Genomic DNA, 18764 nt, shown 5'->3' on the forward strand with positions numbered 1-18764 from the left:
CTGGCACTGGGTGGGATTTGGGGTCCCTCCCAACCCAAACCTTGTGTGATTCCATGCCCAAGACAGACCCATCCATGTCCCCACCTCCCTCACAGTGTGGAAACACCCCCAGTGAGTGTCCCAGCAGTTTTGGGAAGCAGAACCTGGCAGCTGCAGGGAATTTGCTCAGGGATTCAAGCCTCTGCTCAAGAGGGAATTATTGCCATCACCCTTGGGACAGCAGGGATTCCCTGCACTGTTTTCCAGTCCATGGAATCCCACACTGGTTTGAGTGGGAGGGACCTTAAAGCCCATCCAGTGCCACCCCCAGCCAGTCCCAGGCTGCCCCAGCCTTCAAGGACCAGGGACGTTTTAGCAGGAGTTCAAAGAGACTTTTTTCCTCTAAGGGAGCACACCTTGCACCACGCAAAAACCCAAGTCCTTGTACCCAACTCTGATTAAACAGTCTAGAAAAAATGCAAATCCCAGCAGAGGTCGGGCTGTTTGATCTCTGAGAGACTTTTAAAGAAGCACCAACGCCCTCGGGTGTCTCTGCTGGCCGGTCCCACCCTCAATGCTCACAAAGCCCAGGTGAAGCAGCCTGTGCCAGGCTCCTGGGCCAAACCTGATCCCTCGGGTCTGGGAGTCCCTGGTGCCTCAGGATCAGCATGACAGAGCCACCCAGGCTCACACAGGGGCAGGAGGAGGCTCTGTGTGATCCTCCCAGCACCAGCACAGCTGAACACAGCCTCAAGAGGAATTAAAGGGAGGTTATTGTACAGTCATGAACTTACACTCAATTAAAACCTTCAAATTCCTTCCCCAAATGGGCTCCTCTCCTTGGCACACACTCAGCATTTATTTACTACATCAATTCTCTCATCACCGAGTGCACTCAGCCCTTCTCATCCTCTGCATGCACCAATTTACTGATTTCATGTCAGCCCATTGCACCCCAGCATCCTCCCCTTCCCCACAGCACAGCCCTTTCATCCCTGGCTTGTCCCCACTAGAAATCTGTCACCCTCCTTTGCTTCGAGGGCTTCACTCTTTCCACCCCATTAAAACAACACACACCCCCAAACTACACACAGCCCCCAAAGACAAGGCCAGCATCCCACCCCATCAGCCCATCCCACCCCATCAGCCCATCCCATCCCATCCCATCCCATTATCCCATCCCATCATCCCACCCCATCCCACTGATCCCATCAATCCCATCCCACTGATCCCATCCCATTCCAGGATCACTCCTGGTCCTGCAGTGCCCACCCCTGTCCCAAGACATGTTCCCCTCTCTCTGTGAACAGTTTTTGGGAGTGACTCCAGCCTCCCTGAGCCTCCCAAACCTCCCCAGAGCAGATGTGGGCACCCTGGCTGGGTGCTCCAGCCTCCAAGTGCCAACTTCACCCATTTCCTTCCCGAGGGATCCCTGTGTTCCCCATGCCCAAGGCCCGTGGGACATTTCTCCTGGGCTGAACAAATAAGATAAAGAGGCTGTTCTGGTCCCACCCTGCCAGGCACAGCAGCTCTGCCCACGGGCAGCTCCAAAATACGTCAGGGCTTCTCTGGAGCAGCAGGAGCCAAAAATCCCGTGGGCAGGGAAGCTCTAAGGAGCTGAAATAACTGGAGATTGGGTTACTTCATAACCACAAACCAAGAGATCTGACTGCTGACACAATCCTGCCCTACTGGAACAAAACAGAACCATCAAAAGCTGCAGCCACAGCCAGGCCATCCCAAAGTGATGGGAGAGGGATTTTTTACATGGGCAGGGTGTGGGGAAATGGCTTTAGAGCAAGAGAGGAGAGTTGGGCTGGAGACTGGGGGAGTTCTTGCCTGTGAGGGTGGGGAAGCCTCAGCCCAGAGCAGCTCTGGCTGCCCCTGCATCCCTGGAATTGTCCAAGGATGGCATCTGGAGCAGCCTGGGACAGTGGAAGGTGTCCTGCCCATGCCAGGGGTGCCACCAAATGAGCTCTGTGGTTCCTCCCAGTTCAAACCAGTGCAGGATTCTGTGATTCCACGTGCTGGGAATGCTCTGCAGAGCCCTGGCAGTGCTGGGGCAGGGGGGGACAGTGACAGAGCTGTGCCCAGAGGAACCCACGGGGCTGGACAATCCTGTGGCACCTACAGCTCGACAGGAACAACATTCCTGCTCTGCAAAGAGACAGGATTATCCCATGGCCCACACCAGCTTCCAGGGATTGGCACAGAATCCCAAAATGCTTTGGGTTGGAAGAACCTCAAAGATCACCCAGAGCCAGCCCTGCCATGGCAGGGACACCTCCCACTGTCCCAGTGTCCAGCCTGGCCTGGGACACTGCCAGGGATCCAGGGGCAGCCCCAGTTTCAGTTCTGAGCACTCCAAAAGGCTCCCAGTGAGGGGTGGGAAGGAGTCCAAGCCCCTGAGCCCCCTCCCAGCCGTGAGTCACTGCTCCAGGCAGCCCCAGCCCACACCAGGATCCAAATCATCACCGTGGAGTGAAAGAGGAATTGCTGCAAGTCAGGAAAGCACACAATGGATGAGTGAGTCATCCCTGCCTGGAGAAGCCAAAGAAAGCTTAGGAGAAGTCAAAGAAAAGCCCACAGCACTGCTGCTGTGCCAGCCCTGAGCCAGGAGATCCATCCCTGCACACAGCCAGGCACTGCCAGTGCCAGCTCTGGGCACAGGGCTGTCACACCCACGGCAAAGGACTCCTGCAGAAATTCTGGTAGCTCTGACAAGGTAACAGAAGTACAGAATTCCTCTCCTGCTGTCACAATTGACTGAGAAATCCATTGCTTCCCCAAACTCCTGTGTAATTCCCTTCCCCCAAGGCCCAGGACAGCAGCAAAGGGGCACCCAGGGCAGATGTGGATCGAGCACACAGAGGACAAAGCCAAAGGCACGGGGAGAACGGGCACGAGAGGAGGAGGAGGAGGAGGAAGGAGCTTGGGAATAACACAAGTCCACAAAAAAGCCAAGTTTTGTTACTCTCGGTGCTCACAGACCTGTTGGGTTCCTGGCACAAAATGGGAATCCCGGAAGAAGAACAAGAGCCTGGGTGTGGCAGGCACTGCCCCAGCAAGGGAATGTCACCAGACCCCCGTGGGACAGCTCCGTGAGGAGCCAGGGACACCTCTGCAGGACGGGGAATCCTGACCCCCACTCACACAGCCCAGCTCCTTTATTCCACTGAGTGTCACCAGAAGGGATCTCCCCGAGCCCAGCCCAGGGGACACCAGGCAGAGTGAAAATCACCAATTCAGGGACACAAATGAAAACAAATCCCTGTTCTAGCAGGCAGAGACCATTCACATCAGGAGAGCAGCAGGATTAAAATACCTCCCCTTCCTTGCCAGCCACACACGAGCACTTTGGGTTACCTCAGGGCCAGGAGAATGAGAGAATCCCAGAATGTCCTGAGCTGGGAGGGACCCCCAGGGATCTTTGATCCAAACCCTATCCCTGCCCAGGCCCCCAGCAATCCCAGCCTGGGCATCCCTGGCAGCTCCTGGAGCTCTGTGCCCATTCCCTGGGGAGCCTGGGCAGTGCCCAGCACCCTCTGGGGGAAGAGCCTTGCCCTAAAATCCAACCTGAGCCTGCCCAGCCACTCCCTCAGGTAGAAAAAGTCACCCATGGATGGGATGGGCAAACAGCAATGATCCCAAACGTGCTGGGACAAGGCAGGTGCTCCTGAATCCCAAACTTTGTGGCCCAAAGTGAGAGCTGCTGTTCTTGGATCCAGTGGGAACAGGAGCAGCACCGTGCCAGCAGTGAGTGAGCCCTGCCTGCCTGGAGCTGCCTCACTGAAAAGGTTGTTACTAAAAAAAAAACAATTTGAAAAGAAAGTCTTGAAATGAGTCACTGTGGAATTGGGATTAAATTGGGAATTTTATGCTTTGCTACACTGGAAGATGGAAATGCTGTTTTTGGAGGAGACAGTGGGGAGATTCACCTCTTGGATGAAAAACACCTCTCCTAAAGTGGCTGTTTCCTGAGGGTGACCAGGGAAAGAGGAACTTTCTAGAACAGATACAGAGCAAAGGCAGCACTGGAACCCTGAGGCTCCTCATCCCAGCAGGGTCCTGGCAGTGCTGGGGCAGCAAAAGGTGACACAAAATGCGAGGTGTCACCTCCAGGCCACAAAACCTGGGAGGTGAGAGCAGGAGCTGGCCCAGCCAGAAGGGAATCCCCAAATCCCCGAGGCTGGCAAAGCCCTCCCAGCCCCTGCAGTCCCAGCTGTGCCCCATGGCCACCTTGGCACCCTGAGTGCCACCTCCAGGTGCCACCTGCAGGGATGGGCACTCCAAAGCTCCCTGGGCAGCCCCTGCCAAGGCCTGAGCTCCCTTTCCATGGGGAAATTCCTGCTGCTGTCCAAGCTGAGCCTGCCCTGGCCCAGCCTGAGGCCGTTCCCTCTTGTGCTGACAACGGGGAAGGAGAGGAGGGAAGGAGGGATGGAGGGAAGGAGGGAAGGAGGGATGGAGGGATGGAGGGATGGAGGGATGGAGGGATGGAGGGATGGAGGGATGGAGGGAAGGTTTCCAGTGATGACAAGTGGTGATTCCCTCAGCTCAGCAGCTCCTGAAAGCTCACCCTTGGCCTGGACAACCCCCATGGAGAGGCAGCTCCCATTCCTGGCTTCCCTGAGCACCAGGAGACACACACAGCCACCTGTGCTTCAGGAGCAGCAGGGATTTCAGTGATCCCAAACCCCAGATGCTCTTTCCCTGAACACAGATTTCCAAAATCCTCCAGGCCCTCTGCAGTAATAAAGAGGCTTCAAAAGACAAGCTGGGAACCCCTTGGACAACAAACTCTTCATCCTCAGCACACAGGGACGAGCTCTGATGAAACCCCTGCTGCAGTTCAGCACTTTAAACTGATGTTGTGTAAGCAAAAACCCAAGGAGGGAAACCCCCAGACCTTCCCTGAGGCCAGCTCCAGTGCCTGTGCTAAACCCAGCTTAACCCTCCCTGGGTCACTGGGAACACAGAGTGCAGGATGGCTGGAAAATCCTCACATTTGAGCAGATCTGGGCTTCTCCCCTAGAAGGGCAGCTCCCCTTTTCCCCATCATTCCTAAACCATGATTTAGCTGTGGCTTCCCCCAGGCAGGGGGGAGGCACTGCAGGGTTTGGAATGTTCTGAGCCCTGTGGGGAGGAGTTGGTTTTAGGGGGAGCTGAGGCAGGAAAGGGGCAGCTCTGCAAAGCCCAGTGATGGGAGCCAGGCTGGGCCAGCCCAGCCATGGAATCTCAAACTGGTTTGGCTTGGGAGGACCCCAAATCCCCCCCAGAGCCAGCCCTGCCATGGCAGGGACACCTCCCACTGTCCCCAATGTCCAACCTGGAATTGAACATTCCAGGGATCCAGGGGCAGCCACAGCTGCTCTGGGCACCCTGTGCCAGCCCTGCCCAAGAATTCCTAATCTCTCCCTGCCCTCTGTCCCTTGTCCCTGCACACACTCCTCTCCCTGCCCCAAGTGCCCCTCAGGCCCCAGGGCTGTGGGATGGGGGTTCCAGGTGCCATTTCCAGCTCCCCCCACTGAACCCCCAATCCCCAGGTGCCACTGAGCACACCTGGGCACGGAGCCAGGTGAGCAGGGCTGGCTCTGGCCCCAGCACCACCGGAGCTGAACAAACAGATCCTTCCCCACCCAGCAACTGCACAAAGTGCCCCAGGGAGCTCCAGGGGGAGGGATAAATCACTGGGGAAGGGAATGGCAGGGGCTGCTGTGAGGGCCCAGCAGGAATCCATGGCACAGGCAGTGCTGGGAGCAGGGCAAACCAATAAATTCCTCAGGCACCCTCCTCAGTGCCCCAGAAATGCTGCAGGCACAGAAGGTGGGAGCTGAGTGCAGGGCTGAGCCCCAGCAGCTCCGGAGCCATTCCCAGCAGAGCTGCTTTGGGATTAATGGCCTGCCCCTTTCCCTTGGACCACAGATCCCAAACCCCAGAGCTGTGTGTGCCCAGGGGGCTCAGGATCCCAAACCCCAGAGCTGTGTGTGCCCAGGGGGCTCAGGATCCCAAACCCCAGAGCTGTGTGTGCCCAGGGGGCTCAGGATCCCAAACCCCAGAGCTGTGTGTGCCCAGGGGGCTCAGGATCCCAAACCCCAGAGCTGTGTGTGCCCAGGGGGCTCAGGATCCCAAACCCCAGAGCTGTGTGTGCCCAGGGGGCTCAGGATCCCAAACCCCAGAGCTGTGTGTGCCCAAGGGGTTCAGGATCCCAAACCCCAGAGCTGTGTGTGCCCAAGGGGCTCAGGATCCCAAACCCCAGAGCTGTGTGTGCCCAGGGGGTTCAGAATCCCAAACCCCAGAGCTGTGTGTGCCCAAGGGGTTCAGGATCCCAAACCCCAGAGCTGTGTGTGCCCAGGGGGCTCAGGATCCCAAACCCCAGAGCTGGGTGTGCCCAGGGGGCTCAGGATCCCAAACCCCAGAGCTGGGTGTGCCCAGGGGGCTCAGGATCCCAAACCCCAGAGCTGTGTGTGCCCAGGGGGCTCAGGATCCCAAACCCCAGAGCTGTGTGTGCCCAGGGGGCTCAGGATCCCAAACCCCAGAGCTGGGTGTGCCCAGGGGGCTCAGGATCCCAAACCCCAGAGCTGGGTGTGCCCAGGGGGTTCAGGATCCCAAACCCCAGAGCTGTGTGTGCCCAGGGGGCTCAGGATCCCAAACCCCAGAGCTGGGTGTGCCCAGGGGGGCTCAGGATCCCAAACCCCAGAGCTGGGTGTGCCCAGGGGGCTCAGGATCCCAAACCCCAGAGCTGTGTGTGCCCAGGGGGCTCAGGATCCCAAACCCCAGAGCTGTGTGTGCCCAGGGGGCTCAGGATCCCAAACCCCAGAGCTGTGTGTGCCCAGGGGGCTCAGGATCCCAAACCCCAGAGCTGGGTGTGCCCAGGGGGGCTCAGGATCCCAAACCCCAGAGCTGGGTGTGCCCAGGGGGCTCAGGATCCCAAACCCCAGAGCTGGGTGTGCCCAGGGGGTTCAGGATCCCAAACCCCAGAGCTGGGTGTGCCCAAGGGGTTCAGGATCCCAAACCCCAGAGCTGTGTGTGCCCAAGGGGCTCAGGATCCCAAACCCCAGAGCTGGGTGTGCCCAGGGGGGCTCAGGATCCCAAACCCCAGAGCTGGGTGTGCCCAGGGGGCTCAGGATCCCAAACCCCAGAGCTGTGTGTGCCCAGGGGGCTCAGGATCCCAAACCCCAGAGCTGGGTGTGCCCAGGGGGCTCAGGATCCCAAACCCCAGAGCTGTGTGTGCTCAGGGGGGCTCAGGATCCCAAACCCCAGAGTTGGGTGTGCCCAGGGGGCTCAGGATCCCAAACCCCAGAGCTGGGTGTGCCCAGGGATCCCAAACCCCAGAGCTGGGTGTGCCCAGGGGGCTCAGGATCCCAAACCCCAGAGCTGGGTGTGCCCAGGGATCCCAAACCCCAGAGCTGGGTGTGCCCAGGGGGCTCAGGATCCCAAACCCCAGAGCTGGGTGTGCCCAAGGGGCTCAGGATCCCAAACCCCAGAGCTGGGTGTGCCCAGGGGGCTCAGGATCCCAAACCCCAGAGCTGGGTGTGCCCAAGGGGCTCAGGATCTCACTCTTTGCTCCCATCCCAAGGGCTGGGCACTGCACTGGGAATATTCCCTGTGGGAATTCCAGGAGCTGCCTGGGGTCCTGCAGGCCCCGAGCAAGCACCGAGTGTGGAACACACAGAGCACACAACACAAAGATCAAGGGGGTCCAGCAGAGGCCTGGCAGAGTTTGGGACCACCCTGGGGATGCAGTGCAGTGTCCTGGCTGCCATGGAACACAGGACAACACACAACAGCTCAGTTAGCAGAGTTAATCACAGAGCAGCACAGCTTCCAGCCACCTGAGGCTGCCCCACAGATGTGCTTCAAACCACAGCAAGTGCCCTGCACTGATTCAAAAAGATTCTTATTCCCAAACACGCGTGGGAGGGACCAAAACGTTCTGCATGACATCAACCACCACACTTGAGAAAACAGCAGCTTTCTGTGTGGAAATTAAAAATAAAATCTTTTCCTTACTGAAAAATAAGATACTTAACATTATTATTGCCATGAACAGCTTCAAAGTTAAATTGTAAAAAAACCTGCACGTGGTCACCCCTGCCATGGCAGGGACACCTCCCACTGTCCCAGTGTCCAGCCTGGCCTTGGGCACTGCCAGGGATCCAGGGGCAGCCACAGCAAATCTGGGAATTCCATCCCAGCCCCTCCCAGGGAACAATTCCTAATTCCCAAAATCCCATCAAATCCTGCTCTGAAGCCATTCCCTGTGTGCTGTCCCTCCATCCTTGTCCCCAGTCCCTCTCCAGCTCTCCTGGAGCCCCTTCAGGCCCTGCCAGGGGCTCTGAGCTCTCCTTGGAGCTTCTCCTGTCCAGGTGAGCCCCCCCAGGTGTCCCAGCCTGGCTCCCGAGGGGCTCCCAGCCCTCCTGGCCTCCTGCTCCTTTCCCTGTGCAGGGACCCCCGAGCTGGAGCAGCTCTGCTGTGCCCAGCCCAGGGAAGGGTTTTTGGGGCTGGAGCTGCTGGAGCAGAGCCCATCCCAGCCAGTCCCACTCACCTGGCTGGAGGCTTTATCTGCCCTGACTTTTGGCAACTTCACTTAGAGGGGAAAAAAGCATTTGTAGGGAAAAATGAACGTTAACTTTCTCAGTCTTGTATTTTCAGGCTAGATCAGCTGAAACGAAAAAATGTCCCAAACCCCAAAAAAGGAAGCTGAGTTTCTCTCTCAGCTCTCCTGAGCAGTCCCAGCACTGCACACAGCACTGCTGGTATTTCTTTCCCAAGAGCAGAAGTGTCACCTCTGCAGCACTTCCCCCCCAGCAGAGCACACAGGACTAAGTTTAGCCATGGTTAGGCCACAGATTAATCCCTCCTAACCCCTGCCTGCTGCCAGAGCCAAGGAGGCACCAGCAAACCAAAGCATCCCAAAGAGCTCTGCATTCAGCCCAGCCTGACTCTTTACACTCATTATTCAGGGCTAATTCCTTGCAGCTCTTCCAGGACTGGAGGAGCAGCCCCAGGGTTTGAGCAGCAACTCTTGGGTACCTTGGGCTGCAAAGATCCTGTCAGAGGGTGAAATTCTGGGTTATTCCTGCTGGGCTGGGCTGATTCAGTGCTCAGCACCAGCCACAGGCAATGCTGTGTTTACCAAAGGGATCACTCTGGCTACCAGGGAAGCTCCCTGCCAAATCCCAACACAAACACACAGGTGACTCAGGAAGACGAGCCCAGACTCCTCTGGATCCTTTTTAATACCTCATTAATCAGTAAAAAACACTCTATGCCCTGCAGGCAGAAAGTATTCCTTCCAGCAGAGCATGAAGGGGAAGAGGAGCCACGAGCTTTCCTCCCTCCTGTGCTGCCAACAGGGAACTTCCCTGGAAATTCCTGCCCAAAGCCATTCCAAGTGGGCCAGGCTGCCAGGGCAGGGATGGCATCACATCCCTGGAGGGACTGAACAGCCCTGTGGATGTGGCACTTGGGGACATGGCTTCGTTGAACTCTGCAAGGGCTTTCCCAGCCTAAATCATTCCACTCTCCAGTAAACCCAGAAATTCTACCAGGGCTCACACAAACACTCCACCCAACAATAAAGTGATTTTCCTCCTTTTGTCCAACACCAATTCCCTTCTTTCTCTAGGACAGAAAGTGCTTGATTTACACCCAGAGCCAGGGCAGGTGCACCCGGTGAACTCAGGGGTCTGTGAACCCTTCCTGGGAGTGCTGGATGGGACACGGGGACACTCCGGGTGTGCCACAGAGAGCCCTGGATGTGCCACAGGGACACTGGATGTGCCACAGGGACACTGGATGTGCCACAGGGGATTCCCTGTGCTCCCATTCCCAGTCCCAGCCTCTCAGACAGCACCAGTCCCAGCACAATGCTGGCATTTGGGGCCCTCTGTGCAGAGCCCAAATGGCTCTTCCTTAACCCTGAGAGGTGCCAAAGTGAGGAGCCAAAGGTACTGAGGGGATGAGCTGGGACAGAGGGATAGAAGGACAGAGGGACAGAGGGACAGCAGGACAGAGGGACAGCTCCTCGCAGCAGAGTCCCAGGGAGCAGGAAAGCATCTCAGCCATTTCACCTTGTTAGGCTGAGCAGCTGAAAATAGCCCCGGGATGAAAAACAAACCAGCTGGACACGTTCTCTCTGCAAAGGGGAGGCTCTGGCCAGCAGTGAGAGGAGCTCTGAGCTGTCCCCTGACCTGTCCCCTGTCCCCTGGCCAGGGCCGTGGGCACAGGCAGCTCCAGAGGGATCAGTGCCAAAGGAGCATCCCCCAGGGCAGGGAGGGTGGCAGGGAGAGCCCTGCCCCATGGGCCAGCCTTTGAAGATAACCCATCTCAGCATGGCACAGCACTGCCAGACATTCCCACTGACATTCCCACCTGACAACTCCAAGGGTTGAGCCTCACCCTTTGAAGCATGAAACATTTTTTTCTCCTTTCCCAAGAGGAAAAATAAGATGGGGGAAAAAGATAACCAGCAACCCCACTTATCACACCAACTGCTGTCAGGAAAACTTCTCTAGGAATCATCCTGCAGGGTGGGAGAACAGCACCGAATGCCCCCAAATATCCCTTTGCACCCTCTTTTCTTATTAATGATACAGCAAATTAAACGATCAGGAAAACCTGTTTATCTCCAAAAGCCAGAGTGCAGATCTGCAGGAAACAGCGTGGTCCAGGAGACAGCTGTGAGAGCAGCAGGACCAGAGACCAGGAGGGCAGAGCTTGGGATGGGATGATGGGATAATGGGATGGGATAATGGGATAATGGGATGGGATGATGGGATGAGGGGATGGGACGAGGACAGCCCCCATCACTGCCCCACCAGGAGACCCCTCTGCCAGGTGTGCTGCCATCACCATTCCCACAAAGCCATCTCCAGCTCAGCTCCCACACTTGCCAGGTCACACTTCTGGAGCGTTCCTGTTCCACGCAGAGCCCTCCAGGACACATTTCACGAGTGAGTCTGAGCTCAGCAGGCCAGGCTGCAGGAGTGGCAGCCCCTGAGGAGCCTCTCCATCCCAGCAGCACAGGCTCCCCCAGTGCCCGGGACACCCCAGCCAGGGCAGCCCGGGCTCCAGGAGGGGGCTGGGGAGCCGCAGCTGATGTGCTGGGTGTGTGTGCACAAAGCAGAGATGGGGCTGCCCTGGCTCAATCCAACCCCCCCAGCCCCTCTGGGAGCAGTCCTGGCTCGGGACAAACCCGGCAGAGCCCCCAGGCAGAGCCCCCTGCACCCACACACCCCACAGACAACAGCACGGCAGGGACAAGAGCTTCCCTCCCGAGCCCTTGCACGGCTCTGAGAGGGAAACCAGGTCCCCTCACTTGGGCAGTTTCCAGCCAGAGCCACTGGGAAATGCTGGGACACTCAACTGCTGCCACCTCCCCGAGGGGCTCCGGGCTCTCATCAGCCACTGCCCATCCACTCCTCGCCCTGGGCTTGCAGCCAGCCCCAGCAATGCCACGGGAGCAGGAGGCCGGGGAGCTGCAGGGGGATCTCAGATGGGATCAGCCCTCACACGGGGATGGAGGGGAATAAAATAACCCTTCACAGCCTGGAGCTCCCCTCACTCACCTGCACCACTGCAGCTGCTCTGTCACAGCACAAACCCACCCAGGCACCCTGAACAGCAGAACACCTCCAGAATTATTTCTGTCCCCACAAAAACTAGTTTCTATCCTCCATCCATCTCTATCCAGTTAAAAAAAAATAAGGTTTTTTTCCCTTTTGGCTTACTCACCCATTAATTATGTCCTGGCACTCTTACAGATCTAAACACAAGCATTGCTTAGCAGCTTTAATCCTGAATTATTCCTCCCTTTCCTGCAATCCAAAGCCTCCCTTGCCTAGGAAGGGGCAGGCTGTTCCAACCAGCAAGCTGTTCCTTTGTAACTGGGAGAGGAACATTCCTCAAGTTCTCCTGTTTATTGCATTTTTATCCTCCCAGAACACCGAATTTATGGTACTGGAGCTCCAAACCTGCACAGAAGAATCAAACTGACCTTAAAGCTCCATCCTTCAGGGAAAAAACAAACACTGGGCTACAGAAATACAGAAATAGTGTCTTTTCCTGAAAAATGTGTGTGTGTGTTACCAAACATCCCCATTCCCTGCATTGCTGCTGCTTCCACTTGCTGAGAGCTGCTGGGATCAGCAATTCCAAATCCCAGAGGAGGTGAGGGGTGGTGGAACTGAGACTGGGCAGAGATCCTTGCTGGGCTAAGGGGCATTTCCAAGGAGTGCCTCTGTGGATCCTGCAAATGCCTCTTACAGCAAAGCTCAGCAAGGTGTAGATAAAAATATACATACAACAAAATAGATGTATGTGCCAGAGGCAAGCACTCAGGCTGCTGAGAGACTCCCACGGAGCACTTGGAGGATCCCAAAGTCAAACTCCACAGATACCCAACAGTGAGTTAATGCATTTTCCAAAGTGGAAAAAATGGGTTACTTAAAAATAGGTCCATAATCCAAACAAACAAGCATCCTGGTACTATTTCATGGAGGGAAAACAAGCAAGGACAGGCAGGGACAGAATCACACACAGCTCCCTAATGACTTCCTCTGCTCCTCTCAAGGTTTCCATCCACTGCAGAGCTGGGGACTTCAACCAGGACTGCCAGGAAAAGCTCCTGGGCCATCACTCCTTATCATTAATTGCATTATTAGGATTATTGCAGAGACCTGGCAGGGCCTGAAGGGGCTCCAGGAGAGCTGGAGAGGGGCTGGAGACAAGGATGGAGGGACAGCACACAGGGAATGGCTCCCAGTGCCACAGGGCAGGGCTGGGTGGGATTTTGGGCATTAGGAATTGTTGCTGGCAGGGTGGGCAGGCCCTGGCACAGGCACAGGGTGAGGCAGGAGCTCCTCAGGGCTCCAAGTGCTGCAGCAGTGACAGAGCAATGGCTTTAATTAAAGAGGCTCTCATCGCTGTCAGCACCAGCTCCTGACACTGAGCCCGAGCTCTGGGGGTGCCAGATTAATCAGGCACGGCTGCAGGGGCCGGGGAAACAAAGGTGAGGGAAAATTAAAGCGTTCCAGAGAGCCCAGCTTGGATCAGCCATGGGGGCAGAGCACAGGACTCAGCAGGACAGCGCTGCCTCCACAGGAAACATCCCCAAATTTCAGCAGCACAGAGTCTGGAGCGTGGGAGGGGGAAACAGCAGGTCCAGGGCTGCACCTGCTAACAGGGAGAAGGCAGAAAAGAAGCCAAAACCCCCATTATCCACAGCATCCCACACCGGTTTGGGCTAGGAGAAACCTCAAATCCCCCCCAGAGCCACCCCTGCCATGGCAGGGACACCTTCACTGTCCCAATGTCCAAGCTGGCCTTGGGCACTGCCAGGGATCCAGGGGCAGCCACAGCTGCTCTGGGCACCCTGTGCCAGCCCTGCCCACCCTGCCAGGGAACAATTCCTGATTCCCAAAATCCCACCCAGCCCTGCCCACCCTGCCAGGGAACAATTCCTGCCCAGCAGCCCCCGGCTGGCACAAGGAGGGCTGATGGAATCCCCAGCTGGGGAGCAGCAAAGGTCCCATCTCCTGCTCCCAGCATCTCCTGCCCCTCCAGGGATGCCCAGCAGGGCTCCACACAGCCAGGAGCAGGGACCACCCTGGCCCCAAAGGAATCCCAGAGCTGCCCAGGGAGAGCCACAACTCTGCTGCCTGCTCAGGAGTTCATTTCTCCCTCTCCGGATATAAAGCACAGCTAATTAATGGAGGAAACAGCTTTCTTAACACTAATAAGTTTGTGCAATTAGGGCTCTGGGGAGCAGAATGCCAGGCTGGGCACAGTCCAGGCCTGGCACTGACCCTGGGCTTGGAACCACCAGGGACAGGAGCCACTGCCAGCACAGCCTCCAAGTGGGACAAGCAGCAGGACAGGGATAACCTCAGGGAAAAGTGCTGCTTTTCAGCCACCTGCTCACAGAAAGGGATTTTTTACTAACAAATCCCAGAACCCCCAAATCCCCGAGGCTGGCAAAGCCCTCCCAGCCCCTGCAGTCCCAGCTGTGCCCCATGGCCACCTTGGCACCCTGAGTGCCACCTCCAGGTGCCACCTGCAGGGATGGGCACTCCAAAGCTCCCTGGGCAGCCCCTAAATACCAGGATGGCTTTTCAGCTGCCTTCCCTCCCCAGATCCCAGGCAGATGATGAACCACAGCTCACTGGAGGTGCCTCAGCTCCCCTGGGCTGTCCCCAGACACTCACCCATCCCTGCAGCCCTGCCCAGAGGAGGAGAGAGCTCTCACAGGGAATTGGGATGAGCCAACAGCCCAGGAGCCAAACACCGACTGAGCCGGGCAGAGGAACACAGAGTGCTTTTCCTTCTCACTCCTCCTGGGACAAGGCTCTGCCCCAGGACCCCAAAGCATCCCAACCCTTGCAGCTGCACCCAAGGGATGTCAGGAGGCTCCTTCCTGCCTCATTCACTGCTCCATCCCACAATTACACACATCCATCCAGCAAAGCATGGAAAGGACAGGAGTGCTGCCCTGGACTTCCCACACAGATGTGAGAAAGGACAACACCAAAAGCCCGGTTTAGAGCAGGAGATGCAGCCCCAGCAGCGTCCCTGCATTCCCAGCAGTGTCCCAGCAGTGTCCCTGCATTCCCAGCAGTGTCCCTGCATGCCCAGCAGTGTCCCTGCATGCCCAGCAGTGGCCCAGCAGTGGCCCTGCATTCCCAGCAGTGGCCCAGCAGCTCCTGTGGGAAGGGACCACCCCAGGGGCACAGCAGACACGGACACAGTTGCTTTCCAAGGCACTGAATAAATACATTGAACGAGAAATGGAATGAAGATGCTCTCTCTGATCCAGCTGAGCTTGACTCCAGGTTTGTGAGCCAAGCAGGAAGGGAATGAGCTGGAGGGAGCCAGGAGCTCCCCAGCAGCCCCAGTGCTGCCCAGTCACCCCCACTCCTCCTCCTCCACACGAGGCCAGCTTGGTGCCAAAACACAAATTCTCCACCTCTCAGGACGGCAGTTCCTCGAGATGAGTTCCATGCCTGAAGGAAGCCAAGGCTGTGCAATGCACTGGGGCTCCCAGCTGAGCTGGGCAAGAACAGGGACTCATTCCTGGCACAGTTCTCCAAGCATTCCCACAACTGCTTCGTGTCCCTTGCCCAACCCAAAGCTGCTGCTCGCAGGTGCAACTTTACCCAGTGAACATGCACTGCTTGGAGGAATTAACAGCAAAATCTCCTTTAAAGGTATTTTATCAAAGCAAGGGGGACACGGAGGTTGCTGAATGAACCCCACCAGGTCCCTGGAAGGACAGGACCCAGCCTCTTCAGGATGAGCCATCCCTGAGCTTCCAAAGGCTCCCCCGAGCCACCTCCTGCCCAGGTGCCAAAAACTTTTCCCTGCAGGTTTCAAGGCCAAAGCCATCACTTCCCACGGCAGAGGTTCTGCAGTGAAGGATTCCCTTCCAATGAACTCCTGGGCCTTGGGGTGACGGCAAGGACAGACAGGGCTCAGGCACAGCTCCACACCCAGAAATTCACCTTGTCCTCCTCTGGAAGCAGGGACAGCACCAGCCTGTGGCTGCAGTGCCTGTCCACACTGCCTTTGCCCCACAGGATGGCCCTGGGCTCAAGGGCAACTCCAGACACACAGAACCAGCCCTGGGCACAGCTCTCCAGCTTTGGACACCCACACTGCCAGGATGTGCTTTAAACCTGATTTTTAAACCACTTAGATAAGAGCAAAGATGACTCAAGAAATGTTGTGATCAAGGAATGAGATAGGGAGGCAGGAGAAGGAGGAAGGAAGAGGAAGAGAAGCTGCTGTGGAAAGAGGAAAAGCCACCAAACCTGTGCCAGCCCTGCACCAGAGTCCAGCCCTCGCCACCCACGAGCTCCACATCACCCAAAAATGCCCCAGTGCCAGCACGGAGCTCAGATCTCTGAACTGCAGCAGGGAAGGGAAAATCCCTGACTTGCCTCAAGGGAGCCAGCACAGGGACATCCCTGAGGATCCAGAGCACAGGAAGGAATTCCATATCCATATACACCGGGCAATGCAGACTTGCAGCACTTCCACATCACTGCAGGGACACGGGGCAGGTGTGGACCTGTCACCGTGAAGGGGACCCAGCCATGCAAATCCCCAGCTCGGCACAGCCACTTTTCCTTGGATCTCCTGCAAACACACCTGGCCGTGCCCACCTGTGCTGGGCTGCACAGAGGGCAAACAATTAAAGTAAAAATAACTCTCAATCCCACAGACTGGTTCCAGGTGATGTGATTAAAGGAGGAAGAGCCAACTCAGCAAGATCAGTATTTTAAATGAGATAAAATTTAAGATTTTCGGCCTAAACAATACGTTGCATTTTTGACAGCCCATATAAAACTTGTGTAAAACATTGGCCACAAACCCTGCAGGATATTCTGATAAGGACCAAAACCTGTCTGATTTGGGCAATAGCCAGATTACAGCAAATGAGCAAAAAGAGGGAGAAAAAAATCCCTGAAAGTCCAGTTTGTCCCTGAGGAGCCTCAGGGGGTGTGAAAAGGTCCCGGGGCTGAGCTGCAGCCTGACAAATTCGGGCTAAAAATAACCAGGGCGGGTGCAAACAATACCGTGGGGCCGGTCACACATCCTGTGACAGCAGCAGGAGCCCAAAAACCTGGGCTGGGCAAGGCCAGGGGGCTGCAGAGCCCCCCTGGGCTCCAAACCCCCCCACCCTGTGATTTGGCTCCTGTGCTGCCGACTGGAACCAAACTTCAACCTGATCCCGGCAGGAAAAGATTACAGATCAAACATTAAGGCCTCAATTCGCCTCGGAGTCAAAGCCAGGAGAAAATCTGGTTTTCTCCGGGGCTCAGTCACCAACTCTCATTTTCCTGCGTGGATAAACCCACCCGTTTCAAACTGCTGCTTTAAAATCCATCCCAGGAATTTGGGATCATTCACTAATCCTCTACAAAACCTGCAGATGCATCCCCTGAGTGTGCAGGGGAACCTCAGCAGCCCAACAAGTGCTGCAGCTCAGCCTTCTGCTCCCTGCAAACACCTCCCTGCATCGCCTGAAAAACTTCCCAGTGCTGATGCATTTCACCATTCAAATTAAAAAAAATTTTTAAAAGCACCTTTGCACGTTGGAAAACGTGTGGAAACCAAGCGCTTTCACTTTCAAAACGGCATCCAACACTCACCTCTGCCTCACAGCGAGCAGCCAACACCTTCTGCTTCCAGGGAAAACAGCAGGAAAAGTCTCCAGGGCCAGCTGAGGACATTCCCTGCTGTGAACCGGGAGCAACAGCTCCAGGAGCCCAAAACCAAACGGCCAAGAGGTGTCGGAGCTGTGGCAGGAGAGGGCAAGGAGCCTCCCAAGCTGCCCGGGAAGGGACACGGAGCAGGGGACACCAATCCCCCCCGACCCCATCCGTGCACGGCCGGGGCTCCAGCCTGCAGCCAGCCACGAAGCCCCTGCAGCTTTGGGAAGGCAGCAGGGACCCCAGCACGGCTCACAGCGAGCCAAAGCAGTGCCCAGCACTTCCGCGGCAGTTTTGGGAGCCCGGGGCTGCCTCCACTCGCCGACAGCAGAGCCAGCAGCTGAATCAGCCGGGCTGCCACACTTCTGCAGGGCCTCCAAAAATAACTGCGCTGGAAATTCCTTGGAGGCACAAAGCTCGCTCAGAAGGACTGCAGAGATCCAGTTTCCTTAGTGGAGCAGACTGGATGTGAACTGGCCGAGGGTTCAGGAGCAGAGGCACAGGGGATGGGGAGCCCGTGGCCAAGGGGACAGAGCCAGGACAGAGCAGCCTCCGTGCCCGGGGCTCGCACACCGGGCCCTGCCGATGCCGGGGCTCACACACCGGGCCGTGTCAATGCCCGGGGCTCGCACACCGGGCCGTGCCCGTGCCCGGGGCTCACACACCGGGCCGTGCCCGTGCCCGGGGCTCGCACACCGGGCCGTGCCCGTGCCCGGGGCTCGCACACCGGGCCGTGCCCGTGCCATACAGCCCCAGGGCCGGCTCCTTGCCCTGCTCCCAAGGATGCACACACACCTGAACCTCTCCCTGCACCGCCTTCCATCCCAATTCCAACACCCCAACATCACCCAAAACCCTTCCCTGCAGCCCGGCCCTGCTCCCCCGGTCCAAGGAAACCTGTCCGGCTGTTCGCCAGCCCGGAGCAGCCAGGGGGGCCCGGCATTCCCGGAGCTCGGCACTCCCGGAGCCCGGCGCTGCTCCCGGATCCCCCGTGCCCCTCCGGGGAGGTCCCGGCCCATCCCAGGCTCACAGCCGGGTTTATGGCCAGGTCCAGCTGACCTCGGGCACTGCCGCAAGGACACGGAGCCCACGGAGGTGCCACCGGGTCCCAGCCGGGAAAAGCACGGGGGAAACCCACAGGGTCCCGGGGTTTGGGGTGGATGGGATGGGAAGCAGAGTACCGGGGGTTGGTGTTTGGGGTGGATGAGATGGAAAGCAGAGTGCCGGGGGTTGGTTTTTGAGGTGGATGGGACGAGAAGGAGGGAAGCAGAGTGCCGGGGGTTGGTGTTTGGGGTGGAGGGAATGGGAAGCAGAGTGCCGGGGGTTGGTGTTTGGGGTGGAGGGATTGGGAAGGAGGGAAGCAGAGTGCCGGGGGTTGGCGTTTGGGGTGGTGGGAATGGGAAGGAGGGAAGCAGAGTGCCGGGGGTTGGTGTTTGGGGTGGTGGGAATGGGAAGGAGGGAAGCAGAGTGCCGGGAATTGGTGTTTGGGAAGGAGGGAAGCACAGTGCTGGGCGTCAGGGCTGTACTGCCTGTGTCCCTCGGTGGGATCGCTGTTCCCGGAGCGCAGGGGAA

General features: G+C 57.4%; 1 protein-coding gene across 9 annotated transcripts in view; it reads right to left on the reverse strand.

The window, feature by feature from the left end:
- The window catches only part of STIM1 (stromal interaction molecule 1), a 69396-nt gene that overhangs the window by 49990 nt on the left and 642 nt on the right, over positions 1–18764 (reverse strand). The gene's annotated exons all lie outside the window — the stretch shown is intronic.

Source organism: Sturnus vulgaris, chromosome 2 (assembly GCF_052056855.1).
Source record: "Sturnus vulgaris isolate bStuVul1 chromosome 2, bStuVul1.hap1, whole genome shotgun sequence".
Lineage (NCBI taxonomy): Eukaryota > Metazoa > Chordata > Aves > Passeriformes > Sturnidae > Sturnus > Sturnus vulgaris.